The 11,045-nt window shown below is 39.9% G+C and overlaps 1 long non-coding RNA gene across 1 annotated transcript; it reads left to right on the top strand.

Annotated features, from left to right (window-relative positions):
* The first annotated feature begins 488 nt into the window (after positions 1-488).
* LOC116037131 lies at positions 489-7,798 on the top strand. The gene is made up of 3 exons (XR_004101793.2): positions 489-590; positions 3,453-3,537; positions 6,272-7,798. It is a non-coding gene; the product is annotated as an uncharacterized LOC116037131 (long non-coding RNA).
* Positions 7,799-11,045: the final 3,247 nt, after the last annotated feature.

The raw sequence follows: 11,045 nt of genomic DNA on the forward strand, positions 1-11,045 counted from the left end.
TCTGCCAGGCTGCTGTTCAGCCAAATAACTTTGTATAATCAATGGATTTTTTTTACTTCTTTCGTTCTGAACCTGTACCTTTAAAGATGCTAATGATAATCTAAGTTTTCTGGACCTTATTACAAGGCCTTCTGTGAGGCAAATAGTCCTGCGCTCGTTACTATTTTGGTTAAATGACAGCACTTTCCATTTGTTTAATTCTAGGCAGTTGTTCTACAAGCGCGTGCCCCGAATGTCCAGTTAATCCGCTCAGACAATTGTAGTAGGAAAGTGGGCAGAGTGGTAATGGAGTAAACTTGTCACTGCACTGAAAAATACAGGACATGTGTTCACTTGCTGGCTCACTGTTTGTTTCCCTTGGCCAAGACCTCATGCTGTGTTGTCCCATCAGGCCATTCCTGTCTGAAATGATTCCAGGTTTTCTCTCTCTCTCTCTCTCTCTCTCTCTCTCTCTCACACACATACACAAACACACTCACGCTCAAACAAATGTACACTTTCAGATCAAACACAACATGGCTCTCTTCCCAGCTTCATCTCTGTAGATGCATCAATGTGTCTAAGGTTTGCCCACAGAGAGATACAATCAGGTATGGTGAATTTTCTAATTACAACCATCACCTTGTAAACATTTACAGTAATAGATAAAAGTATAAATTAGATGTAACAACATAAAAGTCTCGGCGAGAGCAGGTGGTATGCAAAGAGATGTACTACTCTTCCAAACGTTAACCTGAGGGAAACAAAAACAAACCTGAGTCATATCCAGAACAGCATTTTATAATAAGAGTCAGCTCACACTTCAGAGTGACTCACTGATAACTTGCTGAGTCTGGCGTTCCCAGATGAAGGACAAAGGCTTGCACACCTCTTGATCAGTAATTCATCATTTTTCAAGTTATCAATGCCTGAAACCTTTAAGACGTTCCAAACACTTTTCTCTATGATAGGATTTGAAGGTTGAAATATTGCTGTTGCCAGAACAGACTACTAGATTGATTTTCCTCCCCTAAGGTGAATGACTAACTAGTTTGCCCAGACTTGTATTTCTAGCTTTTATAGCATCTTTTTTTGTCATTGTCATTGGTTTCATAAATCACTTCAGGATACCTTTATTACAGGGGAATGTTATCATGGCTCACAGCTTGGTGTTTCAGCACACTGCTGTGTCTTTGGTTGTGTCATGTATCATTACTTCATACTGTAATCCACTCCAAGTCGGTTTTGGTTCTTGACACCTGATAATAAGAACTTAATAAATTGAAATTGGTTGTCATTTCATTCATTTAATGCCAAACTCATTTAATGCCAAACTAATTCATTTGTTAAACCCAGAGGAATTGCCCACTTGTCTCCTCTGATCTCTTTGACTTCTATCACTCCTCATTCCCTCTCAGCCTTCCACAGCATGTATTGTAAATGACTCATTAGACTGATGCTAACTCATTTTTCCCATTGAGGCAGTTATTACAATGAGGTTGTGGAAATCGAAAACATATTCTTAGCCCTCCATGAAAAAGGTGATGATGAGCGATTGTTTTTGGTCTTCTCTTGCAGACTCACCACTTCCATTTACTTAATTTCTCACTGGTGGTGTTATTTTTGTGTCCATGACACTGAAGCAAATACAGATGCTGCTGTAAATGGGTTTTAGTTATTAGAAGCAAAACGTCAGCTTTGTGCTCCATTTCTTTAAAATCTTATGGTCACAACAAGGGAGCAACACTTGAAAGCAGCTGTTGCTGTTTGCGTCCACATCTGTTTTGCTTTATGTGTGTATACACTTCGTAATGATTGGAAGGATCATAGTTTTCAGATTTTCTTATTAATTCAAAAAGTACAGTAATAATGTAGCAGTAACTAAATCACAATTGAGTCTGATTATCATGCTACACATAGGCTACACCAGTGTAGTGAATGGATTTGAGTGGCCCTTTAATCTTTCTGTTTTTTTCTCTCTTTTTCTCTCTTATTTTCTCTTGCTTTCTTGTTTTGGAAGACTTGTAGATGACCATGTCTTAGTAAAAAAACTAAAAAACATACATAAGTGCATCAGTCATATAAGAGGTATAATGGTGTCTTGTTCTGCAGTGCAGCAACTTTGCAAGTGCTCATCTCCCCTTTTGTCAGGACATGTATTTCAATGTCATTGTATATCGTGTTAGCTAGCTAAAAAAGAAATGTGCCGAAGATAGTTTATTCTCCACTATCTGTGCTACTGCTATAACCAGATTCACTTCTCGCTGACTATTTCCTATATATGCAGTCTGTAGTTTTGTGTGTGACTTTGTCAACATGTCAGCGGCCAAAGTGGTCAGTAACATGTCAGTCATGTCCATGTCTCACCATCCGTCTTTTTTATAATCATTGGCTTACATTACGTCTATCCTGGCTTTCATGTTTGTGTGTGAATGTGTGCCATGGCTGGCATGTAAACCTTATAGTGGTGGGTTTCCAGTGGGAGGCTGGGTTGCTGGCGAGGTTAGAGGCCAGTTAATCCCTGCGCCAACCAAAACACCCATCCAGCTGCTTATCTGAGAGAAAAAACAGGACCTCTGTGTGTGTGTGTGTGTGTGTGTGTGTGTGTGTGTGTGTGTGTGTGTGTGTGTGTGTTTTGTCTGCCCTTTTTGTCCTTTTGAGTTTTTGTATGCTGCTTAAAAAAGAGAGAAAGAGTGAGTCATGCAGTTACAAAGAAAGATATGACCTGTTGCTCTTGCCTGTGCTTGCATGTTGTCAGTTAAAACTGATTTGGACCTCGGCTGTAAAATGTAGATCGCATGTGTCCACTCCTGACAAAGCTAACTAACGCCTCAGTTCTGTGTTAAAAGCAGTAATGAGAGTGGAAGGAAAATGTATCCGGTCATTTCCTGAAAAATTTCTTTGTGGGCTCTCTCTCTTTCTCTCTCTGGAGTTTTACCGACTTCCAGTGGGCTCATTTTCAGACGAAGGGAGAGGAGCTGCCTACTTACAGCTCAATTTTAACTTGTTGATTTGATAACTGGCACAACAGGAAGACATAGGTAGAAGTGCAATCAGCAGTGCAAGGTTAGAACACCACCATGTGTTTGAATATTTATTTGTATATTTTTATTTATTTATTTATTTAAAACCACCAGGATGATAAGCGATTAGACTATTGAGTATTTCTTTTGACTGCAAAAACAACAAAAGAAAGTGAAATAAACAAGGAAAAACAAAGGCCTGCTCCTTCAGCCAGTGAAGACCTCATTACACAATAAATCAATCAAGACTGTTATGGCTCCACAGGGGAAATACATCCAAGACTAATAACCACCAAATGCTAACTCACTGAAAATGAATGTTTGTTGGTTTGGACAGCACTATCCATTGCTCACTCTGTTTTCCACCCATCCCCTTCCCCACATGTCCCTTGGTCCCTCCTGCTGTTTCGGGATAATGTCCAACATTGACGTTTGCTCTCACTCACTCAGCAGCTCTTGTGCCGCTTCCCTGAGATTAAATCACCCTGTTTTGGTGCAGAAACCCCTGGACTATGTGAAGCTGCCCTTAACCACGGTGAGTGCCAAAGAGTCACAAAAGTTCACATTATTGAAATGAAGACACACAGTCTGCTACCAAGATATTACAAGTACATAGCAGCCGCTGCCAGAGCTTCAGGTCTTAAAGGGATATTTCACCATTGGAAAGATGAATATATCTTTAAATTGGGTCATTTATGTAGTAGAAATGTGAATTTCTTTTAGAAATTGATGGTTTCTAGGCCGAGAAAAAACACCAAATCCCAGAATGCACTTGCTTCGCTGCTCTAGCGTCTACTCCCAAGCCACACCTACCGTTTACAGACAGACAGACAGTGAGGCAGCATTCAACTCAAGTGTGTTTTATTGTCATTTCAACCATATACACGAAACATCGTTTCACCATGGCTCAAATGGTTACACAATTAAAATATATAAAAACGACATTATATAAAAACGACATACGAAACAGGCTACATTTAGTGCACACACATTATATGCTCCGTAAAGTTCAGCTAACACATAGCTACTACATACAAGCACCCCATTTCTGCACCAGGCAGTCCATGTTAACGCAGCCCACCTTGACTAGTCTTACCCAGGGACAGAGCAGCCGGCCTGGTAGCTGGATAGTCTGGTGTTCAGCAATGTTTCCACAACAACAAAAACACAGCAGTCTCCAGATGCACGGGAAGTCATTTTCGGCAGGGGTGCTGGCGGGGGGGTTGCAGACCACTCTACCTCTGTCTCTCCCCTCCATGAAGTACAGCTGAGCTGACGGTGCGTACTGCACAGCAAACTCAGAACAACGAACAGCGAAGTATGTGACAAATTCTAAAAAGTTACAGACTATTTGTTTCTTAATAGGCATACATAAATTACAATCATACTAGGCTAAATATAGGCTACCATCTGGGCTTGCACGGCGGCAGGAAAAAGACGCAGAGATTAGACCCTGTCTGATGATTTTGGTACACCAAATGTAGATTTGCGCTCTGGAGTTCGGCTGATAACTCTGCCATGAGACCCTGAATATCAGATCATCCAAAATGTCTTTGTGGACGTCAAGCAGTGTGGTATGTGAAAGTCTACTCTGAGTGATAGTGTTACGGAGCCAGGTTTTCAGGCGGCGAAGATCTGAGAAAGACCTTTCGTAGCCAGCAGTAGACACTGGTAAACAGAGGCACAAGTGGATTAGCTGTTCCACGGTGAAGAGATCAGCTGTTCCACCCCGGTGAAAACCCCTCTTGTTACTAAAATTATCCCTCTCTTCATCCCACACCCCAAAAATGACATACAAAATGTTGTGGAACAGAAACAACAACCAGAGATATTTATAAGCGATTATTTTATTGTCATCGCAGTTTGCTAACAGGGGGTGCTGCAGCACCCCTACTTCCCGCGCCCCTGGCAGTCTCTGAACTTGCATTGGGAGTTTCGTTGAAGTTGGATGTAGTCCAGTTTGTTGTCTAATGAGCGGACACTTGCAAGCAGAATTGATGGAACAGGTGGCCGTTTAGCGTTAGCTTTCCACCGGCACACTCGTTCAACGTTCCCTGCAGATGATGTCCCTTTACCGGCCAGAGGCATCGAGCAACACTGCTGGTCTCCATAGCAGGCGGGCGAAGCTGTGTTGAGTATTCCGTCTGTAATAAAGTGTCCTGCATATTCTCCGATCTGTACCAATGTATCCCGGTGGTACATGCGTGCGGTAGCTTGAATGCACATAATTGTTGTTCGAAAATTTCCTTCGGGATGAATAAATCTATCTAAAGGTTTTCTGCTGAGAAGGGAGTAGTGAAGATTCAAGATGGCTGACACTCGTTTTGGTTCGGAAATCTTCGGTTAAAGACGACAGTCCAACCGCCTATGGGAGGGTTGAAAACATGCGGAAGTAGCTCCTAATACTGGCTGTAGTCCATTGCCTCTGGGCAAAAAATCTTCCGATGACACAAAAAACGTTGTTTACGTCATCGGAAGATTTTTTCCAGACCCACAATACAGAGATCTCTGGTCTCAGGGGGACATGAGGGAAGGAAGCACGGTCATTCAAAAATACTACCGTGTTTCTACTGCTAAATCGGTGAAGTATCCCTTTAAATTCAAGTTTCCTTAAGCGATGCTCAATGAACTTCACATGGTTGATCTTATCATTCCCAAAAATTCAGAGGGGAAGCCCTTGGCTCTCACATTGTCCTCCAGCACCAGAACCGGACCCAAAGCCTCACTAATTAAAGCACACACATCACCAACATAACTTTGTTAAAGGATAACTTGGGTCTTACGTTTGTAGTTTTGGCCATTGTCCATCGGTTCTGATAACGTACTCACTAAAGTATAATTGCTAAAATCGGAGAACACAGCGTAAATGCTATAACAAAATCCAATGGGGCGCTAATTTAGGAAACGCTCCTGTAGGTCATTTTAGAGGGTAGGAACAAACAACCTATGTGGTCATATTGGTTGGAGGACTTGTTTATTTTGGTGCTATACTTAACATAAACTTTGTGTCATTACCCTGATTTTGATTGTAAAAACATGGAAGATTGAGTACATATAGGTCACAAGACAGATCCAGCTGTGATCTCAGAGGGATTAAAACCTGAATGTGACATGGTTCCCCATCCAAGTATCCTGATTTTACCCCGATTAAATGTAATACCGAGAATTTTGAAATTCTTGTGAGCCTTCAGGGAAATGTGAAACTGAACTTGAGCAAATTACCCGAATAATTTTCTCTCTGACCTTATGTCTTTCTCTCTCCCTCTCAGCACTGCCTCCTGTTTGTGATGGATGAGGTCAGCTTAGACCTCACAGAAATTAAGGCTGCTGCCGCTGAAGAAAAACAGAATTCATTTCTGTGCACGTTTAGAGAATATCACAGGAACAGAGGACTTTAAAGATCAGCTGCGTAATTGAAGTCAATTCTTTAGAAAACCTATTACTTTCTCACATCTGTTTCACCCTATGGTACATCATTATAACTTATCAACACACTACTTTCTCTGAGTCGTAACAACTCTGCTTGAATACACTTTAAAACATATTAGAAGTGACTCACACAGTATAATTGAATGTGAAATCAAGTTAGACAATGAACTAAAACAAAAGTGCTGCTGTTTTTAAGAGATATAGTCTGTGTTTCAACCAGATACATAAAGAGAAAGCCATTTGTCTCACTGCAGCTACAGGCCAACTCTCTGTGGGTCTTTTTGCTCCTCTCCTCATGTGAAATCATGAGCTTTTTCTTCAGCACTGTAATCCTATACAACACGAAAGAGTAGCTCATTTTTTGGAACAATAGCTAAGTCACAAGCTCATAGTGTGCAGAGTCCAGATATGCAGCTTTAATACCCTCCCTATAAACTAGTGAATAAGTGGTTTCATGAAACGTAAAAGTAGAGATGAGATTAGGAAAAGTGAGATGGGAATACAAACTGAAGATTTTATCACTTTTAGGGATGTAAATAATAAACCAATTCTAGCCCACACTATAAAATAAATTGTACTCAATATTAAATAACTCATTTTGTGAGGACACTTTAAGGTTGCTCTTTTGGTTTATATGCTCATGTTCCTGTGTTTAGAAGGTGTAATGTCTTTTGTTGAAATCATTTTAATGCATAAAATGTATCTAAACTAGCTATTTAATAGCATGAAGTGAGTTATGCATATAAATTGTTCCTATGTCTGTTCTTCTACATATTTATTTATAAGAGCAGATTTTGGTTATTTTGTTATAAAACAGTCAGTAGCATGGTGTAACACCTCATAAATGTTTAGTACCTGTACTTTTGCACTATATACTTTTAAATGTGACGTCCTCTAGAGAATTATTTATCTGAGAATCTGCTTTTCAAAGTTTTGGACATGAATAAACCATGATATCTCTTTACTTGGGCCGAGGTCGAGGTCTGCAGTCCTCATCTCTTCACTCGAGAAAAAACAGACTGAGGAGTCTTCTCTCCCACTGTTTCCAGGTCTCAAATCAATCTTGGTGAGAGAGGCGTGAAGGAGAGACTGAAGAGTGGAGGAAAGTAATAGTAGATGTAGGTGCAATATATTTGCAGTAAGATTCTGCCAATTGGGTGTGAACGTTGTTTGAAGAGTTTGTTTCTGCCATTGGACATGCAAGCTCATGTGTGCCACACAGACACACAAGCACATACCCTGCTATATTACTATATTACATGATCCAATGGCACATTCTAATCTGTCATTTACAGTTTGTCATCTACCTTTCTCCACAGTGTGTGTGTGTGTGTGTGTGTGTGTGTGTGTGTGTGTGTGTGTGTGTGTGTGCGTGTGTGTGCGTGTGTGTGTGTGTGTGTGTGTGTGTGTGTGTGTGTGTGTGTGTGTGTGTGTGTGTGTGTGTGTGTGTGTGTGTGAGAGAGAGAGAGAGAGAGAAAAAAAACGTGACCAGAGCTCATGGCACAGCAAAATTAAGTCCCTCTGTCCTCACACACAGAAGAAGATGGCTTTTATTGTGAAGGGCGTTTTATGGTGAGTAATATATCACGCCTCAACACTTTTGGGATTTGAAAGCCTCCAACAGCTTAGGCTAAAAAGCCTGCCACATGTCAGGAATTTGGAAAGTCAGCTACTAATCTATGATATTATAAACAATTTAGTTTTCCTTTAAACAGATTTTATTCACAGGTGTTATGACTCATCAGAAGCATATCTTGGCAGGTACAGAAGTATAGAGGACCACCTCTCAACCTCTCCAGTTGCCCGTCCAGTGAAATGACTGTAGGAGCAACATTTGAAGGGATAAATAGTGAAAGTACGTATTGGAATAATAGATTTATAATTTTGTATCACATATACAAATGTAGAGGAAGAGGAGAGTCAAAGTAAATGAAGGCAAGATAAAAAAAACACTGAAAACCTACTTGAATAAACCCTGCGCACACTTATGGTACTCTCTATCTACACATGCCCACACAAACTAAAATAGACAAATCCACTTCTCCTGAGGTCTCAACTCTGGATGCACTTATGAAAACCAAGAGCCATTTACATTGCAATCAAAATACTGTTTACATAGATGTCTCAGATGGTAAGTCATCGGCACTGGCCACGTGCCACCTCTACCTTGCCGGAGTGTACCTTGGATGAGCTGAATAATTGATTGCAGCTCCTAATTTGGAAAAAAGCTTACTTAAAATTCTAAAATCCTGTATCTTTTTCCACATGGCTGCAATGCAGGAATTAGGTTAAGAGTTCGTAACTATTAAACTGTCATTTTTAATTTGTCACGACAGCAGCACCAGTATGAAGAAAGTTTCCAGACATTGTCCCGTTCTGAGGACAGCACTTTATTATATATTGATGATTTCATCAGTATGTTAATTCAAGACCATTGGTTTTCCCTCTTGCCTTTTCAAGTGTAGTCGTAAATAGAATAATTTTCTCTTGTGATGATAAGAATGTTAAATGTGGTTAAGGAATGACATTCTATAAAATCAAAAGAGAAAAGATATAAATGGCCGTATTTATACAGCGCTTTTATCCAAAGCCACCCATTCACACACGCACAGATGGCAGCAAGCTACCATGCAAGGTGCTGGTCTGACCATCGGGGTTCAGTGTCTTGCCCAAGGACGCTTTGACAAGTGGAGCTGAGGAACGAACCGCCAACCTTGTGATAGACTGCCCGCTCTATCTCCCACAGCTGCCCAGATGATGTACATGACGGCCTGCCAAACATTTCCCTCCACAGAGGATAGAGTTTCACAGAGCGCCTTGAGGCATAAACCTCATTGTCATCATCATCATCTAAAATGGACTCTACCTTATTTGTAATACTGCCTTCATAATAAACGTGCCTGCAGTAATTAGACAGATTTATTTAACTCAGCTTATTGTACAAACTACAAAGCTAAACGACTATCACATGGTTAAAATCCAGTACGGAGGGCTTATATATGCAGACACTGTTGAGCAGGAGTACTGTTAAGCACTTTATTCTCACATATACTTTTCTCCATTATTGTTTTATTCAATACAATGTCCAACTCTCCAGCTGTTCAGTATTATATTTGTTATATTCATTCCAAGTTCCAACTGAGCACAGTCTTCACTGGTGAGGGCATAAAGAATGAATTATTGTGACGATGTATGTCAGTTAAACACCACAGCCTGGGCCTTTGGTACTGTCCTGGATGGAAACCAGTCATTACTCATTTCTGGTCAATTAGTCACTTAATAAAGCAAGTTTAGGGATTTGGGTCAACGGAGAAACTTGCAATATTAAGATAATCTGAACCATTTTATTTTAATGAATTCATTAGAAACTACAATCTGGCAGCGTTTGCAATATGTGGATTCCAACTAACTGTGACCACATGAAATCCTGTTCACAGAAGAAAAGCTCTTACAAGTTCACATTTTGAAATGTGACTGACCCCAAGCAAGCCCTGTCATGTGTGTGGTTCTTTCAACTATGTGTGTGTGCAGCAGGTGAGGACTGGTCCTAACTGAGCTCCACCCAGAACCTTTCTACCCTCATAAAGGAACTATTGAGAAGTTGATTTTGAAATATCGCTTTTCAAAACAGCCAGCCAGAAAAGAGAACCTAAACTGCTCACTGATGCAAAAAATGAATAATGGTTACAATATTGATGTAACTTATCTGTGAAATCGAAATCCACATGCTTAAAAAGCATTTTTCTATCAAGCATAATGTGATCTTTAATTTTCATGCATCAGGATAGATACAATGGGAAGTCAAAGCACTTACAGTAGGCTAAGCTAAAATTCTTCAGTGTTTAAAGTGAACAGTAAATGTGTTTAAGTGACACTCATTGGAAAAGTGCTCAACAGTGCATTTTAACTTTTATGTCATTTAGTCTCTGCTCTCTGGATATTTTATGTATGCCTTTATGGGAGAAAAAAAGAAAACTTTTATTTCATTTAGATGATATACTCAAAAAACATTACAGGCACAAATTATTCTCACCTCTATATTTGCAAGTGGAAATTTGAAATTCTTACAAATCTCCAGTTGTCCTTTATGTTGGTGCTTGTTTTACTACTTCAGTGTGGCATTCGGCCTAATGAATCTGCTATCCTGCTCTTCCCCCTACTGTACAGTTATGGGATTTCAACCTACCAATATGTATGTATTGCATATGCTTTGGGCTGACATTATGACTAGTTTTCATGGATTGTTTTCATCTTCTTTCAAATGTGCCAAAACTTACCATCCAAAATGTAAAAAGAATAATTTGCTTTTGACCTTATGCAACAAACTCAAATGGACACATTGACCACCTTTTGAATAACAAAACTATTCTATACCTACTAAATAAAAGTAACCCAATAGCTATCACTCCTCCCTCCTCAGTTACTTGTTCTTTTATAATATCCATACTGCTGACTTGGTAACTTTCATTCAGGGTCAGAAGACCAATTGGCTTCTAATTATTTGTACATTTATCATTATTTGTATTCTGATAGCCAGGCAATAATATTGACCATATCGATCATTTTAAATGACCAATATGTGTCACAGTTTGCGAAATGGCAGAGTTCATGTAT

The sequence above is a fragment of the Sander lucioperca genome, chromosome 13 (assembly GCF_008315115.2).
Source record: "Sander lucioperca isolate FBNREF2018 chromosome 13, SLUC_FBN_1.2, whole genome shotgun sequence".
NCBI lineage: Eukaryota > Metazoa > Chordata > Actinopteri > Perciformes > Percidae > Sander > Sander lucioperca.